Source organism: Castor canadensis, chromosome 17, assembly GCF_047511655.1.
Source record: "Castor canadensis chromosome 17, mCasCan1.hap1v2, whole genome shotgun sequence".
NCBI classification, from domain to species: domain Eukaryota; kingdom Metazoa; phylum Chordata; class Mammalia; order Rodentia; family Castoridae; genus Castor; species Castor canadensis.
The window spans coordinates 56789596-56814930 of record NC_133402.1 but is presented as its reverse complement, the minus strand read 5'-3'; the positions used below and the strand labels follow the sequence as shown (position 1 = coordinate 56814930).

At 39.6% G+C, this 25335-nt stretch overlaps 1 long non-coding RNA gene across 1 annotated transcript in view; it reads left to right on the top strand.

Moving 5' to 3' along the window:
- The window catches only part of LOC141418487 (uncharacterized), a 115406-nt gene that overhangs the window by 76617 nt on the left and 13454 nt on the right, over positions 1-25335 (top strand). Inside the window, exon 6 of the long non-coding RNA XR_012443125.1 lies at positions 22033-22290. This is a non-coding gene — a long non-coding RNA (uncharacterized lncRNA). The remainder of the gene's footprint in view (positions 1-22032; positions 22291-25335) is intronic.

Below are 25335 nucleotides of genomic sequence, written 5' to 3'. Positions count from 1 at the left end.
CCACGGTCCACAGGTAACCACTGATGTATTTCATGTCATCATAGAGTAGCTGATATTTTCTAAAATTTAAGTAAATCGAACCAATCATGCAGTATATATTATTAATTGGCTTCTTTAACTTAGCACAATCATTTTTAATTCCACTAATGTCTTTAAATCAATAATTCATTATTTCTTATTGAATATTACTGTATGGCTATGTCATAACATGTTCATTCATTTTACTGCTGATGGACACTTGGGTTGTTTTCAGTTTGGAGCCTTTACAAACCAAATTTCTATGAACATTTGTTTATAGGTATTTGTACGGATGTGCATTGCATTTCTCTTTGGTAGACATTTGGAGAAGAATGGTTGGGTCATATGGTGGGTGTAGTTTTAACTTTTGAAATCCCAAACTGTTTCTCCAAAGTGATTGAACAATATTGTATCCTCACCTGCACTTCACAGGAATCCCGTGGCTTCTGCATCCTCATTAGCACTTGAAGTAGTCAGTATTTCTAATTTTAGTCATTCCAACAAGTGTGTAGAAATATAGGTACAGCATAGCTAATCTGAAAACAAGCTCCAAAATCTGAAGCTTTTTCCACAGGTGGAAAATTCCAAACTTGACCTCAGGTGATGGGTCAAGTAATTAAAATATAGATGCAGTACAGATAGTGTATCATAAGATATCTATGAAATAAAAATTAATTTTATGTTTAGACCTAGGGTCCCATCCCTAAGATAGCTCATGATATCTATGTAAATACTTCAAAATTAAAAAAATATGAAATCTTAAACACTCTGGTTCAAAAAATTTCTTTCTCTTTTTTTGTGGGACTGTGGTTTGAACTCAGGGTTTCATGCTTGCAAAGCAGGCACTCTACCACTTGAGCCACACCTCAAGTCCGTTTTCCTCTGGTTATTCTGGAGATGGGGGTTTCTTTAACTTTTTTGCTTGGGCTGGCCTTGAACTACGATCCTCCCCATCCTAAGTAGCTAGGATTAGAGGAGTGAGTCATCAGTGCCCAGCTTGGTTCAAAGCATTTCTAGTAAGGGATACACCCAATTACAATCTTGTTGTAGTTTATATGTACATTTCTCCAAAGACAAACTGTGTTGAGTATCTTTTCAGGACAGCTTACTTGCCATCTGTGTGCCTTTGTTTGATGTCTTTTCAAACCTTTTGCCCATGTAAAATTATTGGGCTCATTTTTTTTACTGAGTTTTGAGAATTCTTTACATTCAGATTGTTCTTGACTTATGATGGTTTGATTTACAATTTCTGGCCTTTATGATGGTACAAAAGTTATATACAGTAATTAGAGACCATATTTTGCACTTTGGATTTTGATTTTTTCTGAGATTGGCAATGCCTGGAGGGATCAGCAAACCTCTTTCCTGGTGCTGGATCATGAGAACGAGCCACAGAAGATCACAAAGATAAACAATCAATATTCTACCTTGTACTGTGTTGCTACATTGTGAAATTAGGTCAGATTATTAAATGAATGTTCAACAGATGATATTTATGATGATACAATTTATATGTGTTCTTTGGGATGTTAAGCCCATTGTAAGTTGAGGAACTGCTGTATTCTGGATATAAGTCCTTTGTCAAACATGGTCTTAGCACAGATTTTCTTCCAGTCTATCCCTTGTCTTTTGATTCCCTTAACAGTAACCTTTGAAGAATAGATTTGGAATTTTGATGAAATGCAATTTATCATCTTCTTTTCTCTTTTGGACTGGGTTTCTGGTGTTATATCGAAGAAATCATTGCCTAAGCCAAGGTGGCAAAGATTTTCTGCTATCTTTTATTCTAGAATTCTTTTAGTTTTAGGCTTTAAATTTAAGTCTATGATCTATTTTGAATTCATTGTTTTTACACAGTGCGTTTTTTGGATGTCGACAGATATCCAATAGTCCTTACCACCATTTTGGAGTGATGATTCTCTACACGGAACTGCCTTCCACCTTTGCTGACAATTAGTTGTCCATATGTGTACAGGTCTACTTTAGAGGTATTTATTGTGTTCTATTGATATAGTTGTCTGTCTCGAAGCCAATTTCACACTGCCTCGATTACTTCAGCTTTATAATAATTCTAGAAACTGGGTAGTTTTAGTTCTCCATTTTGTTCCTTTTCAACATTGTTTTAATTATTATGGGTCCTTTGCTTTTCCATATGAATTTTTATAATCAGTTTGTTAATTTCTCCAGAAAAGCCTGTTAGGATTTGATTTGGATTATGTTGAATTGATAGGTCAATTTGGGGGATTTAATACCCTGACAATATTGATTTTCTGATCTGTGAGCATAGTATATTGTTCTGTTTATTTAGGTCACCTTTAATTTCTTTCAGATTCACTGCATCTTTTACATTTTTGTGAGATTTATCCCTAAATAGTTAATATTTTTGATAGTATCCTAAGTAGCATTGGCTTTTTAATTTCAATCTATGATTGTTTGTTGCTAATATATATAAATAAAATTAGTTCTAATAGCTTGTTTGTAGAATCCATTGAATTGTCTGTGTAACTGATCATGTGATCATTTATCTGTGAATAAATATAGTTTTAATATTTTTCCCATCTGGATGTCTTTAGTTTTTCTTCTTACCTTACCAAACTGGCTAAAACCTTTAGGAAGCTGTTGAATTAACATAGTGAGACTGGATATCTTTATCTTATTGTCAGTCTTAAGTATTCAGTCTTTCACAATTATAATGTAGGCTGTAGATTTTTCATATCTGTCCTTTATCACATTAAGGAAGTTCCTTTCTATTCTTAGTTTGCTAAGAGTTTTTATCAGGAATGGAGGCTTAGTGTTATCAAGCGTTTTTTCTGTATCAGTTGAAACAATCATATACTTTTTCTTTTTTGGTTTATTAGTATTGTGAATTACATTGGGTTTTTAAATGTTAAACCAGCTAAACCTTCCTGGTGTAGCTACTGACTAATCATATATTGTCCTTTTTATATATTTTTGATTCTATCTAAATTTTCTCTCTTTTAATTTCTCTAAGATTTTGTTTAAAACACTTCCATCTACATTCATGAGTTCTATTAGTCTGGGGGTTTTCTTGTCTTTGCCTGCTTTTAGTATGAGGGCAATTTTGGCCTCATCAAAGAATTGAGAAGATTTTTATTATTATTAATTAATTATCCCTTGAATATTTTCACCAGTGAAGAGTCTGGTTTTGGGTTTTGGGTTTTTTTTTTTAATAGGAGAGTTTCAAATTATAAATTGAATTCTTTAATATAAATGCATCTATTCAGGTTATTTCTTCCTGATGAAATTTGATGGGTTTTGTCAGACAGGAATTTTATCTAAGCTGTGAAATTTACTGTCAGTAGAGTGTTCATAGTATACCCTACAATCATTTTAATATCTATAGAATTTGTGGTGATTTTAGCTCTCTTATTTCCATTATTGCCAATGTCTCTCTCTCTCTCTTCCCTCTCCTCTCCTCCCATCCCTTTCCCCTGCCTCTCTCTTCCCTCTCCTCCTCCTCTTTCTTCTCTCTTTCTCTCCCTACACCCATTTTGAGGTTTTATAGGTATGCAGCAAAAACTAGCTTTTAGTTTTATTGCTTTTTTTGACTGTCATTTTTTTCTTTTCCATTGATATATACTCTTACCATCATTTTTTCCTTTCTTCTGCTTACATTAGTTTTAATGTCTGACTTTTATAGATTCTTAGCTGATTAGTTTTAATGTCTGACTTTTATAGATTCTTAGCTGAGGTCACTGAGTTGTGACTTTTTCCTAATAAAGACAATTAATGCTATACATTTTCCCCTAACTGCAGCTTTACCAGCATCCCACATGTGTTTTAGTATGTTTTTTTCCACTTTAAAATGCTTTCTAATTATGCTTTTGATTTGTCCTTTGATCAATGGATTATTTGGAAATATGTTGTTTAGTTTTCAAATATTTGTTATTTTTCCAAGGTCTTTCTGCTACTGACTTATAATTTATTTCAATTTCATCCAGAAGATGTATTTTGTTTTGAATTCAATTCTTTTAAACCTATGGAGACTTGTTTTTTTTGTCACAGAATACAGTTTATCTTGGTAAATGTTTCAATAACACTTGACGAGAATTGCTTTTCACTGCTGTTGACATTCTAAAAATGTCAATTAGGTCAAGTTGGTTGATAGCATTCAAGTTTCATACCTCTTAATGATTTTCTGTCTCCTTGTTCCATCAATTTTGAGAAAGCAGTATTAAAATCTCCAATAATAACTTGTGATTTTGTCTGTTTTTCTTTGCAGTTCCATCAATTTTGGCCTCATGTTTTTTGAAGTTCTACTATTTGGAATGAAAAAACATTTAAGGTTGTTATGCCTTGTGACAAATTGACATTTTACTCACTTTCTTTATCCTTTATTAGGTGCTGAATATTTTGGTATTCCTAGAAATATTCTTGAACTTTGTTCTGGGATACATTTAAGTTACTTTGGAAACAATTTAATCTTTCAGGTTCTTAGCTTTTATATTTGTTAGTTGAAACCAAAGCTTTTTTAGTCTAGGAGTAATTATTCTCAGTATTGTACCCCAGGCCCTGTGATGTTTTCCATTCTTGCTGGTAGGAGCAGGCATTTTCCCCTAGCTTTATGGGAACACCACATGTTTTCTTTAATTTTGTGGTGCTTTTTTTTCTGGACTGGGTAGTTTTCTCACATGCATGTGGCTGATCAATATTCTCTTGAATAAGAAGAGGAATCCTTGCAGATCTTCAGGATTTTCTCTCTGTTCGGCTTCCTTCTCTGTCATATGAACTCTAGCTACCTTTCAACTCTGGACTCTAAACTCAAGCAGTTCATTGGACTCTGCCTCATATCTCCCTTCTTGCTCCATGGTCTGAATATATTCTCTAGGCAGCAAGCTGGGGCAATCATAAATCTCTGCTCATCTCTTCCCATCTCTCAGGGGTCACTACCCAGATACCCATTGTCTTGCCTGATAGCCAATATCTAGAAAACTGTTCTTTCATGGTTTTTTAGAAAGTGCCTTTAATTTGTTTATTTTAGACAAGAGGACAAAATCCAGTTCCTGTTATTCCATCTTAGCCATATGTGGAAGAACTATAAATAATTTTTGGTTCAATTTAATTTTACCAGCCCATTTCCAGATGAAAGCAATTTTCTAGAACTAAAAAATTTATGCAATAGTAAGATAATTCTCAACAAGGTTTTATTTTTAACAATCAATTTGAGGAATAAGCTACAGATAATAACATGCACATATGTTAATTAACCATTTTTATGAGTTTTGACAAATGTATACCTGATTAACCTATTCAAGCTACACATTTCTATCACCCCATCAAATTCCTTTCAATGAATTTTGTTTGTTTGTTTTTGAGGCAGGACCTCTCTATGTCCCATGCTTTCCTTGAATTCACTGTATAGCCCAGGCTGGCTCATACCCATGCGTCAGCCTCTAGAGTGCTGGGATTACAGTTGTGAACTACCATACCTAGCTTCGATGAGCTTTTTTTTTTTTTTGTGGTGGTACCAGGGTTTTGTACTCAGGGCTTTTGCTTGCTAGGCAGGCACTCTACCTCTTGAACCACTCTGCCGTCCCTCGATGAGGTTTTAATGTGAAATTATGAGAAGTCAGCTGGCTCCTATGCATTGCCCTTTGAGCTGGGGAAGGGAGTTCACAGCTGACTGTCTCTCTTTCTTGCTCTGGCTCTGGATTACACTCTACTTCGTTATCTCCTTCATCAAGGTGGTCAGAACCATATGTGACTCCTTGCAAATCTTGCACACTGCCCTTTATAAGGTCCTAAAGTGTCACTGGACTTCATCACTAGGATGGGTTTTTTTGCTGTTGTTGTTGCAAGAAGGCAGTTTTAAATGGGATAAGTCATGTTTCCGGGAACTCAGGGCTCCCATTTGACAGTTGCATCATGCCTCAGACTGTAATACACCTTCTATCTTGAACTCTGGGGACCTTCTTTTCTGAGACTCTCAAGGTTATTACACAGCATCACAATAACTAACTGATGTATGGTGGTAGGTAAATATTGCCATATCATTTTCAAAAAAATATAGTGCTTACATTTATACCAAATTTTCCAAACTGAACATTATCTTTAACTTTTGAGAGCTTAATACACTAAGTAACATTTTTGTTATTGTTTCATTTCTCATAACACTCTCTGAACTTTGTAGGCACATGTGAGCCATGTTGCATGAAGTGTAAACAGCTCTCATTTCCCTTCTGGTAGGTGCACCAAAGGGAACCCTACAGGGCAGCTGCTTGTAGAAGAAGCCAAAAACTAAAGTTGACAGCAAATCCAAAAGCCCCTGGAATTGTTCATTTATTTCTTTTTTGACTCCTCCTACATTATCAGTCCTGTATTTCCAGATCCACAGCTTTTTAGTGTTTGTCGTGTGCCAAGGTCTGTGCTTGCCACATTAGGCACTTCATCTTGTAATAAGCAAAGCCAACTTTGTGTCACTGCACAGCCCTTCTTGTGGTTGTCCCAGGCTCTCTATTGGCTCTCTATTGGCCTCTCTATTGGCCTCTCTATTGGCTGCCAGCCCAGGATTCACATCCTTGTTCTGGTCATTGTGTTGCTCTCTGCATCTCTCCCAGCCTATTAGGGACCTGAAAGCTCCAACTAAAATAATGCTTTGCCTGGCCATTGAAATACACCACAATAACAGGTCCTGCTGTGAGACAGAAGGAGGGGACAACTGACCTTTATCCATCTCTGCTCTCAGTTCTTATGCCACACAACTGTTTTAATTGGCCACGGTAGATATTTTTATACATTTTATTTGCTAGTTAAGACTTTCCTTATATGAATTTTTCTGCTCATGCCCTTCGCCTACTTATTTACTGAGGTCTTGACTTAAAAAAAATCAATTGATATGAATTCTTTATGTAGCAAAGATATTAAACCATTTCTGCAAAGTTTTCTGCAAAACTCTTTCTCTGTCTAATGTTTGCTTGTTACCTTGGTTTGTACTATACAGAAGACACATTTTTTGAGTGTAAGGTTTATACCCATAAATGAGAAGGGCCATATTTAAATGTGTGTACCTTTCTCTTATCTTTACATAACCTATAATATGTTTTCTCAGGCAATGTAATTCTCATTCTGGAATGCTCAGATTAGTGGCCAAGGATGTATTCAGGGGAGGGAGAAATTGGATCCTTCTGTGACAGGAATGTCTAATGACATTTTCTCCTTGATGTGACTCTATGGTCCACTCTTCATTTGTGGATTCTAAAATATTTATTGAACATCTACTCTATGACAGGCTCCACCAGCTAGGACATTCTGGTCCCTGATTTAATGGTCAATGAGATTTAACTGAGGTTTGATGGGATGGATGAACCATACAGTTCATCAATAAAGTTGGGTATTACCTTAACCACATTCTTAGAGTTATTAACTTTAGGGTCTATAGAGACAATCTTGAGTGAACAAGACAGATATAGTCCTGTCCTCCAGAGGTTCACAGAAGATTGGAGAAGGCAGACAAGTAAAAGACAATTATAATGAAGTATGGTAGGAGCTCTGAGGGATGTCAAGGGGGTGGGGATCTTGCAAATACACAGCTGGGTACCTAGCCAGATTTGAGGAACCAGGAAAAGATTTCTGGATGTAGTTGTGTCTAGAGAACTGGAGAGTGACCAAGAATGGCCAAGAGACTGGTGTTAGAGTTTAGACTGTTCCTGGAAAGGCAATAGGTCAGAAAGGTCCTGGAGTGAAAGACAAAACTTGGGTCTTTGAGAATCCAAGGTGCTGAAGAGTATGTCCTAGAAGTGCTATTGGAGAAATGGGTCAAATCTTACCACTATTACCTGTTATCTGATGCCCTTTTCCTTTGTAAAATATGCTACCATTACCATTTGTCAATGAAAAGGGGGTTATCTCAAGAACCAAGAAACTTAGGGGTTTTTTTTCCCCTTGTTCTGCTATGACACAGCATCACACAGATTGGGTGAGTAAAGTCCCAGTCTGGGCCTGTTACTGTTGTGTGAAAGCAGGGAACAAGTCAGGGTCGCACCTAGCATGACTTACTGCAACCACATCTACTGTCTTTGAGGCACAGTTGTTGAATGGCATTAGGTTTTGTTTTCTTTTCATTCATCATGTTTGTGTCTAATGCTCAAGGCTGATGCTTAAACCTGAGACTACTCACAAATAGCCAGAGTCCAAGAGGAGATTCCTCCCCAGACCCAGTGAAGCAAATCTCCCAGCTAGAATCTGAACAGTCTCTGCCCCAACTCCATCAAGCTTTACCCTGTGGACTATTGATTTCCTCAGACAGGAGTCAAACCAATGAGTTAGAGCTCCTGGAGGGCACACGGGCACTGTTGGGGGATTTTCCAAGCAGTGCTTAGTACATTATGGGCCCTCAGTTAATATTCATTGAAGTTTCATTGAGGTTTGATGAGATGGATGAACCATACAATATGTCAATAAAGTTAAGTATTACCCTAACCACATTCTTAAAGTTATTAAAAATGTCAAGAGCAGGGTGATTTATTTCTTCATTCTATGGAAATATTGCAAAGACAGTACGTATAAAAATGCACAGGGCTTAATGATAATGATTTATCTTTCTGGCTCCATTTTGAGTTTAGTATCAGTGACTAGTTCTTATGCCATCGTGTCTTTGAGGTCTTTGGCCTTTTGACACCATTTTTGGTCTTAAGAGCAATGGGAGCTTGCAGTCTAGGTTGGAGGCTCAAAAGCAAATTCATTTCCCAGCTGTCTCCTGTCTGTGCAGAATCCCAAGCATTTCCCTACATGTGACCTTTTACATTTGGCATCATTGACCTTGAGTAATAGGTATCTTAGCAGGGGGATGATAAAATTGTGGCTCTGAGCTAAGACCTGAAAAATGTGGTTCCCACTCTGATACGGTGGGAGAGTTTTAAGCTACAACAGAAGTGCAGGAAGGAGCAGGAATTAGTTATTTGCTCTGGGAATTTGTGTTCATGTTGAAATCACTTGTGGCACAGCCTGCTGTGGAGTGGGGTTTCTGATAAGGACAATCTTGACATTCTCTACAATGGGACTTGGCTACAGCTTCTTAAAGAACATGGGGAAATCTGGAGCCTCAGTGTGTGTATTTGTATGTTGAAGATGCCTATTCCATGGGGACAGGATCTGTACTAATAGCTTTGTACAGCTATGGTCCAGCACTGTGCTCAGAGAACTGCATGGTGAAAAATGACTTTGCTGCTTTGTAATAACTATCTGGTTAAAAACCATGTGCAAAATGACAACAGTTAAAAAGAAATCCAACTTTGCAAGCTCACTTGTAGCCTTAGTAAAGCCTACATTTTAAGCCCCCCTCCCCAGCAGCTTATGGACACCCCCTCTTTCAGGAGATCCCCTTTATGTACACTGCAGCCAGAGGCTTTGTGTGTGTCTGGGGGTCCTCTAGCTTTCTGCCTTCTCTGCCAGCAGCCCATCGTTCCATACCATTCTTGGCCTCAGGGGGGCACCAGAGCTTGCACATAACAAGGTGGCTGCTTCTTGAGACAAAAGAGGAGGATTTTGGTTGCCAATTTGTCTTAACATTGTGTAAGGTCTGTCTCAGGCAGAGGAGGCCATATACAGACCCAAATCAGTGTACATTGTTCTCCTGGATGTTATGGCCAGGGGCTGATGGTGGTCCACCCTCTGAGATGATGGGGAACATGGTTCTAGTGCCTTTTGTATCTCAGAGTCCACCTTATTCAGGTGAGTGACTGGGAGAAAAGGTGCCTGGAGTAAGACCTTATGAAACAGAAGGCTTCCCTTCACCCTTGCCCCACGTGGCCTATGGGAGCCGCCTGCATCAGTGAAACAAAAGGTGTCAGAGAAACAAGGCAAGTGGAGGTGACAGAGAAAACAGCAAAATGACAGGATCAGAAAGAAAGCAAGAAAAAGCAAGAATGCAAACTAAGGGCAAAATCAAGAAGGAGACAGAGAAAAGCTAATGTATGGTGATTGTTCTAACCAGTGTTGTGGGTTTTGGAGCAAAACAATTTGTAGGAAGCAAACTTCCTCAAATGTGAGTACTTAATAAAGAAGAAAACAGAAGGATTGATAATGGAAATTAGGCTAATGAATAAACAAGCTGCTTAAAAAATGGGCTCCTCTTGCAGTCCGTTATTTTTAACTTAGTGGCAATTTGCATACTAGTTAATTTGCATATATTAAATACTGCTCCCCTTCTCCTTCCCACCTCCTCCACTTCAGAATAACATTTCATTACGGTGCTGCTGGGCCCGAGGACTCAGAGGCTCTGGAGAGTTTATTAATTTATCCAACACATGCTGTGTACATTTTTATCACTTGCCGCACAGTGGACCTGGTATCTTTGAAGTCATTAACAAGACAGGGGTGTTCTGCTTGAGGTATTCAAAAGACAGCTGAGAAAAGCCAGCCTGCAAAAATGTACCAGCAAAACAGGGGAAGATCATGTTTGGTTTATGTTCTTTCTAGAAAGACAAACTGAGCAATGGATGACTCTCTCATCTGTATCAGAGAACGTCTGTTTTTGTTTATTTATTTTAATTTCTAAAAGAAAAAGAACGGATTCCCAGTGGGGCTTAACAAACACCCCCAAAGAACTAGACACACGTGGCATTTCTCCCCTGCTGCTACCAATATTGAAAGGCAGGAGAGAAGCATGGCTCTTTGGGGAATCTCCAGTACTGCTGGTGAGAAAAAAGAACCAGGAAGCGAGGATCACTAGCACCCTCTCTTCTGGGCTTGCAGGGCAGGACCTGCTGTCACTGGCTGTGGCCACCTGGCCCATCCTTGGACTACACATCCTCTTCCTCATTCCTCTCTTGGAGTCTTTCCCACCACTGTCTCTTCCCTAATAATTCCTTCCATGGTGGGAACTTCATCGACAGCTTTCAGTTGCTTAATTAAATTATCTGTAATGGGTTTTGCTAACTCCATGGGAAGAGAGGGACAGTCACATTGACTACAATGGGGTTTTAAAAAAATGACCAAGTGCTGGGCACGGTGGCTCACACATGTAATCCTCCCTACTCAGAAGTTAGAGATTGGGAGAATCGTGGTTCAAGGTCAGCCCAGGCAAAAAATTCATGAGACCCCATCTCAATCAATAAAAAAAAAGCTGGGTGTGGTTGTGTGCTCCTGTCATTCCAACTAGAAGGGAAGCGTAAGTAGAATTGTGGTTCCAGGCCAGCTGGGCACGAACATAAGACTATAGTTGAAAGCTGTCTTGAGCATAAAGGGCTGTAGGCATGACTCAAGTGATAGTGTGCCTGCCTGGCAACCACAAGGCTCTGAGTTCAAACCTCAGTACTGACACAAAAAAGTGACCAGGCCTATGTTGGTGGTGCATGCCTGTAATCTCAGCTATGCAGGAGGCAGAAGTAAGAGGATCACAGTCCAAGGCTGACCTGAACAAAAGAAAAACCTACCTGAAAAATAACTCAATCAAAAAAAGGCTGGGAGCATGGTTCAATGTGCCTGAATGCTTATCTAGTAGGTACAAAGCCTTGAGTTCAAACACCAGTACTTTAAAAAAAATGAAAAGTGACCAGGTCTGGCCCACTTGCATTAATCCCATTGTAATTTCCCAATGCTATCTTTCCAGTTTGGCTCTCAGCCTCTTTTTCCACTGTCCCAGATGCTTCAGGTAAAGAGAAAACCATGCATTTACCTAGAGCTTATAAAGTTATCTTCAGATACCAATGAAAATTAAAATCAAGTTAATTTATTCAATCATTTATTCATCAAGCATGTGCCAGACATCCCAGGCACTGGGAATGTGGAATTTATATCCTAGTGGGGAGACAGATAATAAACACATAAATGATAAATAAATTCTGGAGTTATAAATGCTAAGCAAAAGAATGAGTGGGATGATATAGTGAGTGACACAAGGAAGGAGTACTACTGAGCTAAAGCCATCAGGGGCAGTCTCTCTGAGGGCCTGGCCTTTGAGCTATGACAAGCAAGAGTTGAAGGAGGTAAAATTTATTCATTTAAGGTCTTGTGGCCATCTCTGTTGTTAGCTTGGTCCTCATCGAACTTTTGGTTTGATGAATTTGCATTTGGCTAAAATAATTTGCCAATCCCAATGTGTTTGCCATCACTTGGTCCCAAAACAGGGAGTGACTGGATGTTTCTGGCTCAGTGAGGCAGAAGCTCTGGGGACTGTTACTGCATTCAGATGCCCTTTGGTGTAGATGAGCAAGGTTCAGACTGTCTCAGGGAGTAAACTCCTCTGGAGGAGACAGTGATGTGTGGTGCTTAAATATGTCAGACTCTCTGAGTTTGAACATTACTAGGTGACTTTGGCTAAGTTATATAACCTTCCTACCCTTTAGTTTTCCAATCTGTAAAGTGGGTAAAACAAATGTAAAAACTCTGAAATTATAAAAAGATTTAATGAATATGCTTAGGTATAGAGAACGATGTACAGAGAGTTTTTATGTGTGGTACTAAACATATTCAGAGTTGAAAATAATCCAGAAACAGTCTCTAAACAACTCTGGCCTAACTCAAGGAATTAGGCAGGCTTATGTTTAAAACTTACTCCACTAATTTGCCAGCAACATCGTCTTTGAGCAAGTTACTTAATCTGATTGTGACTCAGATTTTCTTTGTAATATGGGGATAATAACACTCTACCCTATATGCTATTGTAAGGATTAATGAGACCGTCTGCAAAGAATTGAATACGTACGTGTTAACTGTTATGGTAGATCATTTCACTGACCTGGCCCATGGAAAGAAGTAGTTTGTTCCCCTTGATGAACAGGAGATGGTTATATTCTTCACATGGTGTGTTAATTTTTTTTCTTGCTAAACTATTCCCAAACTGGCTACCTCACTGTCATTTCAGTGTAAATTTCTTCATCACCAATGCCTCCACCCTAGTCTAAATCATCCAGGACAATTGCAATGACCTTGACTTGTCTCCCCACTTCTATGTCTGCCCTTTGGCAAACTCTTCATCACACAGCAGGAAGGTGATCTCTGTGGAACATACATCAGCCATCCAATAGCTTCTATTCACCCCATGATAAAGTTCAGACTCCTTACCCTGGCCTGTAAAGTTTTAATTGCCCTGTCCCTTGCTCCTTGCACTTTCCTCCATGCCTGACACTCCAGTGGCACTTGCCATTTTGTTCATGAACACACACATCCTGCCTTCAGGTCTTCAGATGTAGCATGGGCTTCCTCCCCGAAATGCGTTTTCCTCAGAGCTTTGCTTGGCTGGTGTAACAGTGTGGATTTCATTTGACTACAAATAGCAGAAATTTCTGGTAATAATGACTTACATATATACAGGCTTATGTTTTTGCCATCCAATTAGAAGTCTGTAAAAGGTGGCATTGTGTCATTGGCTCAAAATCAAGGTTGAGGTCCCCGAGACTCTCTTTGATTCAATGTGGTCACCATCCTGTCCTTCCCTCAGGTAGGAAGAAGGAGCTGGAAGGAAACTTCTATTAGGGAAGTAATATCTTCCCCTAAATCACAGCTGACTTTCTTATTGGCCAGAACATTTTCACACTGAGTATCCCCTGCTCCCAAGAAGACTAGGGTATGTGTGTTTTAGGCCAGTACACTGGGCTGGGCTCCCAACCAAAATTGTGTCTGGGAACATTTGGAAATGGAAAGGTACTTAGGTGGGCAACTAGTGGTGGCTGTCATAGTTGGATTCTATTTTTTTTAATGTTTTGGCTTATCCATTTTCTCCTTCTCTGAATAAATGCAAAGATAAATATTTTTTATTTTATTTATATTTAAATATTTAATTTAATTTATTTATTTATATATTTAAATAGTATCCCTCCTCAACATTATTCTCTATCATAAGTCCTCTCTTTTTCCTTCATAGCACCTTTTTTCCCTGGGGTAATTGTTTAATTGTCTGCATACTTGTTTATCATATATCTAACTACAGGTACCATAAGGGTATGTGTGCTTCGCTTTCCACCAAATCTTTAGGATTCAGCTCAGAGCTGGGCATACAGTGGTTTCTCAAGAAATTATTCATTAAATGAATGAGTGAGTCAATTAGTGAATGAATATAGGATACCTCTAGGGTTTGGAAAAATTCTTTGTTCCTTTCCCAGGCTACTCCAATCAAGGGGATTCCCCTCAATGGAAATGAACATAACAAGCTCATGTTAATAGCAACTTTGTAAAATTAACAAATGCTGGAATGTGTAGAAAATGAATTGCTATATTCTTATTCTCTTATATCACCACAAATAATTTCAGCAGTCATTGGTGGGCAAGTGGGGCAAGTTGCAGAGATGTTCTGAACATGTAGAAGAGGTAGAATCTAAGCTCAAAGTTGTCTTTTGAAGCTGTCATGTTATTCCCAACATGTGAGATAGGAGCATGCTACACAATAATCCTGTGCTCCCTTTGTCTTAAAAAAAGTGAAACAAAGCTGCAATCCATCATTTACTTTGTGATACATGTGTTATCTAATTAAATCTTCAAAATAGCCAAAGAAGGAAACCAAGGTCCAGGAAGTCGTTGGTTAGGAAATGGTGATGAAGACTGGATTTGAACCTTAGTAGGCAAATGTCAGAGCCTCTACACTAGCCATTAGTATGTTATAGTGTCACTACTTTAATGGAATGCAGGATTTCTTTAAGGCAAACTGGTTATGCCAAATGGAAGCTCACTATAACTATGAGTCTTCTATAAATGTCAGCTTTTCGGCAAAAGTAAACAAAATGACTTTTTCCTTGGTAGATGGTGAGACCAAGTGAAAAACAGAGAGTAGGGATGTTTCTTTGGAAGGCTGGACCAGACAAACTCCCTTCTCTTCCAGACTCTAGAATCTATAATTCTAGAGCTATCACCTTGAATTTTAGGGTTAGCTCCCTGCATTGTTCTAATCTGTCTTTTCTAAAGACATACTAACACTACTAATCCAAGCCCTGTGGAATGACATCCCCCCCCCAGAGTATTTCTGCAAAGCATGTCACTTGGACAAATGAGATTCTACAACTAATTTAAGAATGTTGTAAGAAGAAAGCCTGGTAAACAGACTTCTCAAAAGAAAAAAATCCCATTGCATATGAAATGAGCTGTAGAGTTATGCAGACCTGAATTCAGATTCTCGCCCTGCAACTTGCCAGACATGTGACTTTGAGCAGGTGTCTAAACCCTCACATTACTTTCCATTTAATCTCAGTTATTTCCCACTTATAAGGGATTAATAAATGCAACCAGGAAGAAGTGAGGATTTCATGTGTTAATGTATATCAGAGCTCCAGCACAGAGGCAGTCATGGGGTAGGAGTTTATTCAAATGCTTACTCCTTTCCCCTCCTGTCCTGCAAGCCAGGATCCCACTGTCATTAGCATGCCTAGATTTCTAGCCTTCAATACAGTAGAATGCTCACCAGGCAGCCTGATAGCTAGTGGTCACGCAGGGCTGGGGAGGGTCTGTGAGAGGGATACAGAGAAACCAAAAAGGTTGGCAAAGAAGACCCTTGAGAAAAACTGGAGATACTGAAATCACTTTGCCTGAAACCTCAGACCTGCTGTGAAGCTTCAAGAACATTACAAGACCCATGAGTTCAGTGCAGGTACTAGTCAGGGGCAGGAAGACCTAAGAATGACTGGCTCATAAAGATAGAGTTAAGGCAGCAGAGATCCACTAAGTTCCATGGTTACCATGACTATGACCCATCCTCAGGGTCCCAGAAGCATCCAGGATCTGGGTCCTGGCTTGGAGCACTCACAGTCCATAGGCTGGGTTCATGCCACAGCTTCCCATGGCTATGGACCTATTTCAGACTTGGCTCTGTGTTTCTTCTTGACATGGAGCCCGATCTAGAAAATGGAAATTTTAGGGGTTTTTTTTTTCCCTAAAGTTAAACAAATTTGCTCCAGTCCTGTCCCTAGGATTTATACAATAAGAATGTTTTCTCTTCATGTGACAGTGTTTCAGATACTTACATACAACTTGCCTTCATTTGTAATTTAATTAACATGGTTCTTGGCTTCCTTTCCATTTTCTTCCCCTGCCTATGACCCCTTTCCAGTTGGTCAGAGACTTATTTAAACTACAGATCACAGTAGCACTGGTAAGGTCTGGGGGGAACTCCTAAATGCATTCCAAGTTCAACTTCCTCCTCTCTTCTTCCCTTCCTTCTCTTCCTCTTCTTCTCCTTCCCTTTTTTCTAGTCTTCCTTCCCTTCTTTTTAGGATGAATAACTGATTTTATTGCATTCCAGTAATAAAAACTTTTAATTACAATACATCTTACTAAGCAATTCTGAATTTTACATAGAAAATAAAACCATGTTATTTTATTTATTATAATTATTAATGGTACAAATAGTGAATTTCACTATGACATTTTCATACTTGCATACTGTATACTCCAACCATATTCACCTCCTCATCCACCGTTGTTTTCCTCCCTTCCTCCCTCAACTGGCTCCCCCTTCCTTCAAATAGTCCCCTCTCTATTTTCATATGTTTTTTTTTAATCTAGGTTCTGTATATTGGAGGATACTTGCAATATTTGTCTGTCCGAGTCTGCCTTATTTCACGTAACTTGATGAGCTCTAGTTCCATCCATTTTCCTGCAAATGACATAATGATGTTTTTCTTTAGTACCTTCTTTGGCCAGTGCTCCTCACTGTTGCACAAAACTGAGCTGAGACCTAAACTACTTCAAGGTCTTTTTTTCATGAGTTGCTATCAAGGTGTACTCCTCACCCTGTATTTGTGCATTGAATCTTTTGAATAAGATCTCACAGTTCGAAATACCTGTTGTAGCATTATCTGATCAGGGTGAGCCAATACACCTGCCCATTAAAACTGCTTTGACTTGCTGATTCTGCCATCCTCAGCTTCTCCTCTTAGCCATTTGAATGGGGTAGGCAGACTCACAGGGACCAGACTATAAAAGTACTTGATAAAAACTTTGGCTCAGATAAGGCAGAGGTTAAAATTGTTCATTGTATCACAGTTCAGGGCAACCTATTGGATCGCATCATCCATTAATCATCATCTCCAAATTTATTCAGCCAGTTATAAATCCACTGAATGGTATTATCATGAGGTACATATCTGTATAATTTGTTTACAGTAACATTATAGGAAATACCATCAAAGACATTGTTCAAATCAATAGATAGTGTTCCTACTGTGTCTCTTTCATTCTCTACTGTGGTCATCCCACCAACAAGCATGTCTGATGTGGCTTGGCCTTAGTGAGTCTTAGTTGGTCCCAGGGAATATGGTCCTCATTCTAGGAGTTCAAATTCCCTGTATGATACTATCCATTCCCAGAAGTTTTCCTGGGGACACCTTATTCTTTGGAAAATCAGAGCTATCTTTCTTTCCAAAAGATAGCAAGTAGATAAGAATGGGACAAAAGAAATTGAGATTAAACTTTGTCAAAATAACTTGTGTCAGGCATTAAGAATAATTCCCTGGGTGGAAATTGTGCTAAAATTCTAAAAGTGGCTATGATGTCACTTGCTAAAATTATTAATAACTTGGTTATAAATTTGATAATTTTTCTTTGTAGACCTAGAGGTAAGGTACAGATGAGGTCACGCAATAGCCAGGGGATTGTGGCTGTGGAGTCAAAGTCTGAGTTTTGCTTGTGGCCTGCTGCTACACACCAATTTTATTGATATGTTATTCTGAGATAGTCTTTTTTCTCTGAGGCTTCAAAGGGGGATGGGAATACTTTCCAGTCCCATCACAGGGAGTCACTGTGAAGACTGAGATGAGATGCAGCATCACACAAGAGTATGAAGCTTTTATTGTGGCTTCTCGAAGAGTTTGTGTCTCCAAGTGGGAACCATGGCTGTCATATCCATGACTGCAGCTGTAAATACTGTGGGATGTTGGAAGTGCACACTGGGGTTGATCACATTCTCTAATTGGGTGTCACCTTTCATGAGCCAAGCAGCTGCCAAATCTGATTGCCTCTGATTTAGTTTCTTGGAACCGATCAGTATATTGTTTTGTTAACAACTATCTGAGGTTCAAGAAGTCTTCTGAGTGGTACCACTTGAAATACAACAGCTGGCTAGGGGGCTGTCTTGGTAAGCTCAAATGGGACTCATGCACTATTCCCTTCTGTTTGCACAAATGTGATGACAAGCTTTAAAAGGGGGTTCAGTGACTCCCCACTGCTTCTAGTGCTCAGTAAGTAATTTTTATATTTCAATTAGGAAAATATAACCTCAGTTCTTTGTAAAGCAATCTGTCTCCTGTTTATAAATTAATTAGCATACACAAAGTCAAGGAAGAGAGCGAAGACAAGATTCAACATCCCCTCACAATAGCAGTGGAATCTACGTAGTCATTCTTCCATCCATATTTCTGTCTGCGCAAGTATCCATCCATCCATCCATCCATCTACCTATCTCCTTCCATCCTTCTGTCCATCCATCCATTCATACACAAATATTCAATGAATATTTATGGTGCACAAGATGTTTAATGAAACCTAATCCTGCCTTTAAGGAGTTTTATTGGTTTAAGATGAGAAAAGTTACATAGAGTTCATGTTACAAATATTATTACAAGATTAGAGAAAGATTGCTTCCAATTAGATGGACCTAGAAGAGATATTTGGGCTGGACCAAGAAAGTTGGATAAGATTTAGATGCATGGAGATAGGAGATAGGATTCTTTTAGGTAGAAAGACTAGCCAATAGTGAAGGGGTGAAGGAGAACTGTGATAACTTCTTGGGGAATACCACTCAATGTTAAGCTTTGCAGGAGAATAATGAAAGAGGAACTGGAAAAATTGCCTGAGACAGATATGGAGGGCCTAGAATATCAGGCTAAGACATGTGTTCTTCATTCAGGAGGAAATGTGAAGTCATTGATGATTTTTAAGTATTGTAGTAATGTAACCAGAACTGTGCTTTGGAGAGATTATCCCCTTTGCTAGTGTTAAAAGTTGGAATCAATATGGCAAAGCCTTGCCTCTAAGTCTTACCTTCTGACTTTTACACTGCCACTGTTGCTGTCAATGGTAGAGACGATGGACCATGTCTTTCTGAAGAAAGGAGGTGGGCATTGCAGATGTGTGGGGTCCAGTAGGAGCACCTATCAGGACTGACACTCATCTGCTCGAGCCTAGAGTCTTGGCTGCTGCTGATAACAGTCATATCCCTTTCAGCTTGTGACACTGCCTTCCCTGAGGTTATACTCTCTTGGTTGATATGTAGAGTAGCAAAACTGGTCTCCTTGCTTCAATTTGAGGGCAACTCTGAATGTACCTGCAGATCCCAAGTTCCATGTAGCATCATCTGAGGCCTCTGTCTTCCCCAATGCAAGCCTTGAAAAACCTCCTGCACAACTCCTCCATCTCAGAGTCGGTTTCCAAGATCCTGAGTGAAGGCAACAGTCCCCTTCTTCCCCAGCTCCCTCTGTGGTTGATCCCTCCAGGGAAAAGTAGAGTCATCTCTCTTGGCAGGGGTCTGCTTAATTTCCAGACTATCCTGGTCCCCACTTGCTTATTTCATTGTTTATGTTGAATGAAAGCTAAGCTACTTGAGTGGCTTGCCCTTCACTAATGAGTATTTCAGTCCCAAACAACCTCCCAAAAGCACAGCACAAGTGTTCCTTAACCCCTGAGAAAAAGTCCTATTATCAATACACGTGGGCATTGTCTACAAGTCTACCCTCTTGGATACTGAGTATTTGTTTAACCACCCCTTTTATTCCAGGTGAACCTACATAAACTTTCCATGAAAGACATTTTGGAGAACATAACCTGGGAAGTCCACAATCCTCAATAACTAGGAGAAAATCCTAAACTCATGGCAGAATCTCTTAGGAATAGAAGCAATGGTACCCATTGCTTCAGACAAACTGTTACCAACACAGGGAGTATTGGCCCAATGGCCAGACCTCAGATTTCATAAGATATCTATATTTTAAAATTTAAATCTCTTGAGTTTTGATTTAATTTTTAGAGAATACCGTGCCCGTGAAGCAAAATCTATCTGTGAGCCTGTAGCTCTGGTTGTCTGTCTCTATTTTAAACCACTGTACATGCTAGAGAGAGCGTCTGAGGCAAAAGCAGTGAGCACATTTGCCTGTCCATCTCTAGAGAGGGCTCTTCTTGGTAATGGGCCACTGGGAGACAGAGTGGGCTGGGAAAATAGGTGAGGGTAACCATGCCTATGCATACCTGGTCTGAAGAGCAGACAACATAAAACATGCTTCCAAGTGTGTGTTGGGTACTGGCCTTTGTGAGGACTGAGGAAATCTGTAGGTTTTTAAAAAATCTTATTTGCAAATTTACTTATTCCTTAAATTCCTTCTTAAAACATTACTTTATGTTATTTAATCTTCATGAAATCCTTCAAGGATTCCCAGTTGTACAGAGATAACAGTTGGCAGTTAAATCCCTCCATATTAAGATTGCACATTAATTCATTCATTCGTTTAAGTGTGAATTCTTGTATTTGACACACACACAAATAATTATACAAATAATTATCAAATCTTGGTTTGTGCAGGGCACCACCTCAGGTGCTGTTGGGAATATAAAAATGAGTAAGGTACTGTCTCAGCCTTCTTGGCCTCAGATACCAGTGGGTAGAATGGAATGGCAGAGCTCACATTTACTGATCACCAACTAAGTACCTGATACTATTCTTAGTACTTTTTAAAAACTTTGTCATTTAATCTTCATAACAGCCTACCTAATAATGATTATTATTTCTGGCCTGAGTTTGGGGAAGTACAGAGGCACATTGTTTTAGCACTTTGCTCAAGATCAGTGCAATATAGGAGCTGGAGTTAGATAGCAGCCTGGTGTACATCTTCCTGACATCACTTCACCTGGTTACCTGGGGGGAGGGGCTTTGAGTGCCTTGGAGCTCTTGTAGAGAGCATGGCAGAGGTGGTGGATGTTGGAGCCTGAGGAGTTACCTGGGTCTGACAGTTGAAGAGTGGTGCATGAGGGGAAGAAGGTCAGGCAAAGGCCACAAGCAAAGGCTGTATGGTGCAGAAGAAGGCATGGGCTCTGGGGCCACAGGAAGCAAAGGGAAGCAGTACCAAGGCAGTACCAGAGCTGTAAGGCCTGTTTCCATCACAGATGACCAGAGTGGAGGACCCTGAGACCTCGTCAGAGCCTGCAGAGGAAGAAAAATTTCTTCCTTCCTATAGACTCAACAATGTTCATCCTCTTCAGAGACAAAACAAATACAAATCACAATGAAATGCCACTTTTCCTTGTCAGATTAACAAAGATTCAGAAGCCTAATAACACTTGGTGTTGGCCAGGGCTCTTCTTCTGTAAAATATCCATGAGAGAGTCAATTGAAAAAGCCATTTTGAATGCAGTTTAGCAAAATTTGTGTATACACACCTTAAATGTATTCATCTTTTGATAAATCCCCCTAGAATATATACATCAGTTCAGCACAAATGCATATCTATCTACACACACACACACACACACACACACACACACACACACATATACATGTGTGTGGACAATTTTAGAAATAAAATTCCAAGTGATCTTCATCAATAGACAGTTAGGTAAGTGAATTATTATAACACATGGTGGGGAGTGCGTTAGCTTCTTATTACTCTTTAAACAAAACCCCAATGCCTGGCATGATATGATCACTGCTTTCCTCTTCAATCTCATTTCCCAACACTCCTCTCCTCCTCCTCCAGCCACAGGGGCTCTGGCTGTCCCTCAAGGCAGTTCTATCCTCAGGCCCTTTGCACTTGCTTTTCCCTCTTGGAAGGTTCTTTCCTCAGATTTAACTTGGCTCACTCATCCCTTCATTTATGTCTCCTTTCCAATACCAAACCATGGCAGACAGCATCTAAAGTGTTCCTCAAGATCCCACCTCCTGGCCTTCACATCTTGTGAGTCCCACCCCCCACCCCCCCGCCGCTTAGTGTAGCTGGACCTAATGATTTGCTAAAGTGAATTGAGTATAAGAAAAAAAGGGAAAATGCCACTTCTGAGAATTGATTTTAAAGTACTCTCTCTGTCTCTCTCTTTCTCTGATTCTCTAACTCTCCCATTCTCATTGTTTGTTCTCTGATGAAGCAGGCTGCCCTGTTGTGAACTGCCCTATGGAGGGGCCCATGTGGCTAGAAACTGAGGGACGTTTCTCTCCAAGAGCTAGTGAGGGGCAGAGACCCTCTGAGAACAGCCTGTAAGAAATGAATTCCTGCCAACAATCATCTGAGCTTGGAAGAGAATGCTCCCCAGTCGAACCTTCAGATGACTGCAGACCTGTGAGATCGATGTTGACTGGCAGAACACAGCTAAGCCACTCATGGCTCTCTGGCTTACATTAACCATGAGGTAACAAATACTGTTGTTTTAAAACTTTGGGGCAATTTGTTACACAGCAATACATTATTGACACACCCCTAGGAGAAGCCTTCCATGACCTAAAACGGCATTTTTTGTTGCACAATGTCCCTTTAAATTTTTGTTTTCTTTTTTAGCATGTATCTTGTCTGTCATTTAATATATTATCTGTTTGTTGGTATGTTTATTTCTCTTTTCTAGAATTTGAAATCTCAGGAGAGAAAAGGCTTTGTTTTATTTACTACTGTGGCTAGAACATTTGCCATTGTGTGTTCTAGTGGTCAGAACAGCGCCTGACGTTGAGTTCAATATGTGTTTGTGAATGAATGAATAATGTAGTCTATAAAAAGAACAAGTTAATCATTCATAGGCGGGTATAGGAAAGGCTTCCAGATGTAATTATATGTGTGTGTGGGCAAGTTACAAGGCTATCTACTTATGGTATGATCTTCCTTTCATATCTAAAAGTTTTTATTATGTTGGAAAACATCTAAAAGGATACACATCAAAGTGTTAGTGTTGTTCTCTGAAAGATGAGGTTATAGGACCATTCTGTTATGTTAAACATTTCTGTAATTTTTAAAGGCTTTATAATGATCATTCTAAAATAACAAAAACTCAATGAAGACATGCTATAGAATTGGTAAGGCCAACCGCTACTTGCTCTTTAGTGTTTCTGTGTCTTGTCTCAGGGTGACTTGCACAAGAGGCTCCCTGCTGCTGTTCTTAGAGTTTTTAATTTCCAACGTCCAGAACCTATCTCCCTGCACCTCACCCAGCCAGACTTCAGTCTTCAAGAGGCACACAGGAAGAGCTTGTCTCTCTCCCACATGACAGACTGTCAGAAACCTAGCATGTTTTCTGTGAACATTTCTTGGCAATAATTACAGAATAGGAAATAGGGGCTTGAAAAGAAATAAAAAGACAGTATAGCAAAAATAACTGTTTTTTGCAGTTCAGCCTTGAGGGAATAAAGTCCACTGAGGAGCTGACAGATGGAGCCGAGGGCGCTCTTTCTCTGCTTTGTGTGGGAGTGAAGTTCTCATGGGGACACTTAAGGTTGGGCTTTGGGGAGAGCCCTGGGCACACAAGCAGCTTTCTCCTTGTCTTTGCTGAGTGTGCCAGGAAAGTGCCCAGCACTGTTCCAACCAAGTCTCCAGGGTTCCCTAGATTCAAAGCCAGTGTGGGAGACAGAGGGGAAGCAGTCATATCACCCTTCTCACACAGCTTGGCTTGGGCATTTTCTCATCCCTCACCCTGTCACCAGTCTATCCACTCCCCTGCCTGTGTTCCATGTACTCCTCAGGCCTTCATGTGCAATGACTGGGATGGAAGATAACCTTCCGAGAGCATGGCTCCATGTTTCCCCTCCTCTGTGTTATCCTCAGGGCCTGGTCTGTGTGACAGTACAGGTAGTGTCCAAGTGGCATGGTGGACTTCATGAATGACCTCACTCACATTTGCACGTGTCTTTTCTAGAGTGTGCTCAGACATGGCATAACTACTATGAAGTAGAGCAGGATGGTAGCCACTGTCTTCCTACATGAATGGGACCTCTTGTCCTTCCAACCTTTTTTCTGCAGATTAAAGGGAATCTCAGCTGTTATTTCTTCAAATGTCACTTTATAAAGTATTTCAAACATAGCACTATGTGCCTCCCAAAGATTAAGTTGGGAACTTAATCTTCAACGCAACAGCATTGAGAAGTGGGACCTTTTATCCGTTCTATTTTTATTAGCATATATGAATTGGATAAACATTTTCATTGGTATTTCCACACAGACATATTAGGTACTTTGATCAAATACACCACCTTCATTACTCTTTCTTATCTCCTCTTTTGGATTTTACTGGGGTTTTGAACTCAAAGCCTCATGCTTGATAGGCAGACACTCTGTCACTGAGGCCACACTCGAGTCCTTTTGCTTTACTTATCTTTTAGGTGTGGTCTTGCATTTTCCCTCCTGTCTAGCCTGGACCTTGATCCTCCTACTTAAGCTTCTCACATAACTGGGATGACAGGAATGCTCTACTATGCCCATATTTTCGTTGAGATGAGGTCTTGCTAACATTTTTCCCCAGGCTGGCCTTGAAACATGATCCTCTTGATTTCTGCCTCCCAAGTTCTTGGGATTACAGCTGGGAACTAAGTACCTTTGAGGTATGGATTTGAGGCACAGGTAAGCTGAGTTATGTTCTTTAGGTGTGATGGTGGGACTGGAATTTAAATCCAGTTTGCATTCCTTGTTTTATCCAGTTGCACTACAGCCAACTCTTGAGGCCGTAACTGATTTACAAGGATACAGGGCAGTTTGGTTACTGTGAGCAGTGGGATTCAGAGCCATTGAAAGGTTTTGAATGGAAGTGATACTTTTCACACAACACTTGAAATGTGTTGTTAGACTAGAGTATGACAGATTGGCCCAAGTAGGAGAAAGGCCAAGGGCAGGAAAAACACTTGTGCTTTTATAGCTATCATTTAGTGCTTGATTGTGTCTACAGAAATGAAAGTATTCCTCTACATGGGGCTTTCACTCTAACTGGTCAGCCTCTTGCTGACTTAGTCGAGTTGCCAAGGCTCTGTTCATGCTGTTTGCCTGGTCCAGGATACATTTTACTATCTGGTTTATTTAGAATAAAATGTTGTATAAATAACTACAGGTATATTATAGCATTGAGGTCTCACACACCATTCCCTTTAAATACCCATCATCTGGTTTATATACTTTAGATTTAATCCTTTTCCACATTATTTATTATTTCTCACTAGTGAGTCTTTAAGTTCCTCCAGGGCAAGGACTGCATCTTATACTTCAGCATGTTCTGCAGAGCCAAGAGCATCAGAGTTACTCCATAAATGCTTGTGGAATATAAGAATGTATAAATAGTTCTTCCTTTTTTTTTCCCCCATGGGCAAGCTCATTGACAGTAGGTTCCTGGAGTAATATAATTAGGAAGCTCCAAAATAAAATTGTGTTAAAGAACTACTTAAATGCTGTAGAGGAAAGTGGAGAAGACAGTCAATTAGTATCTACG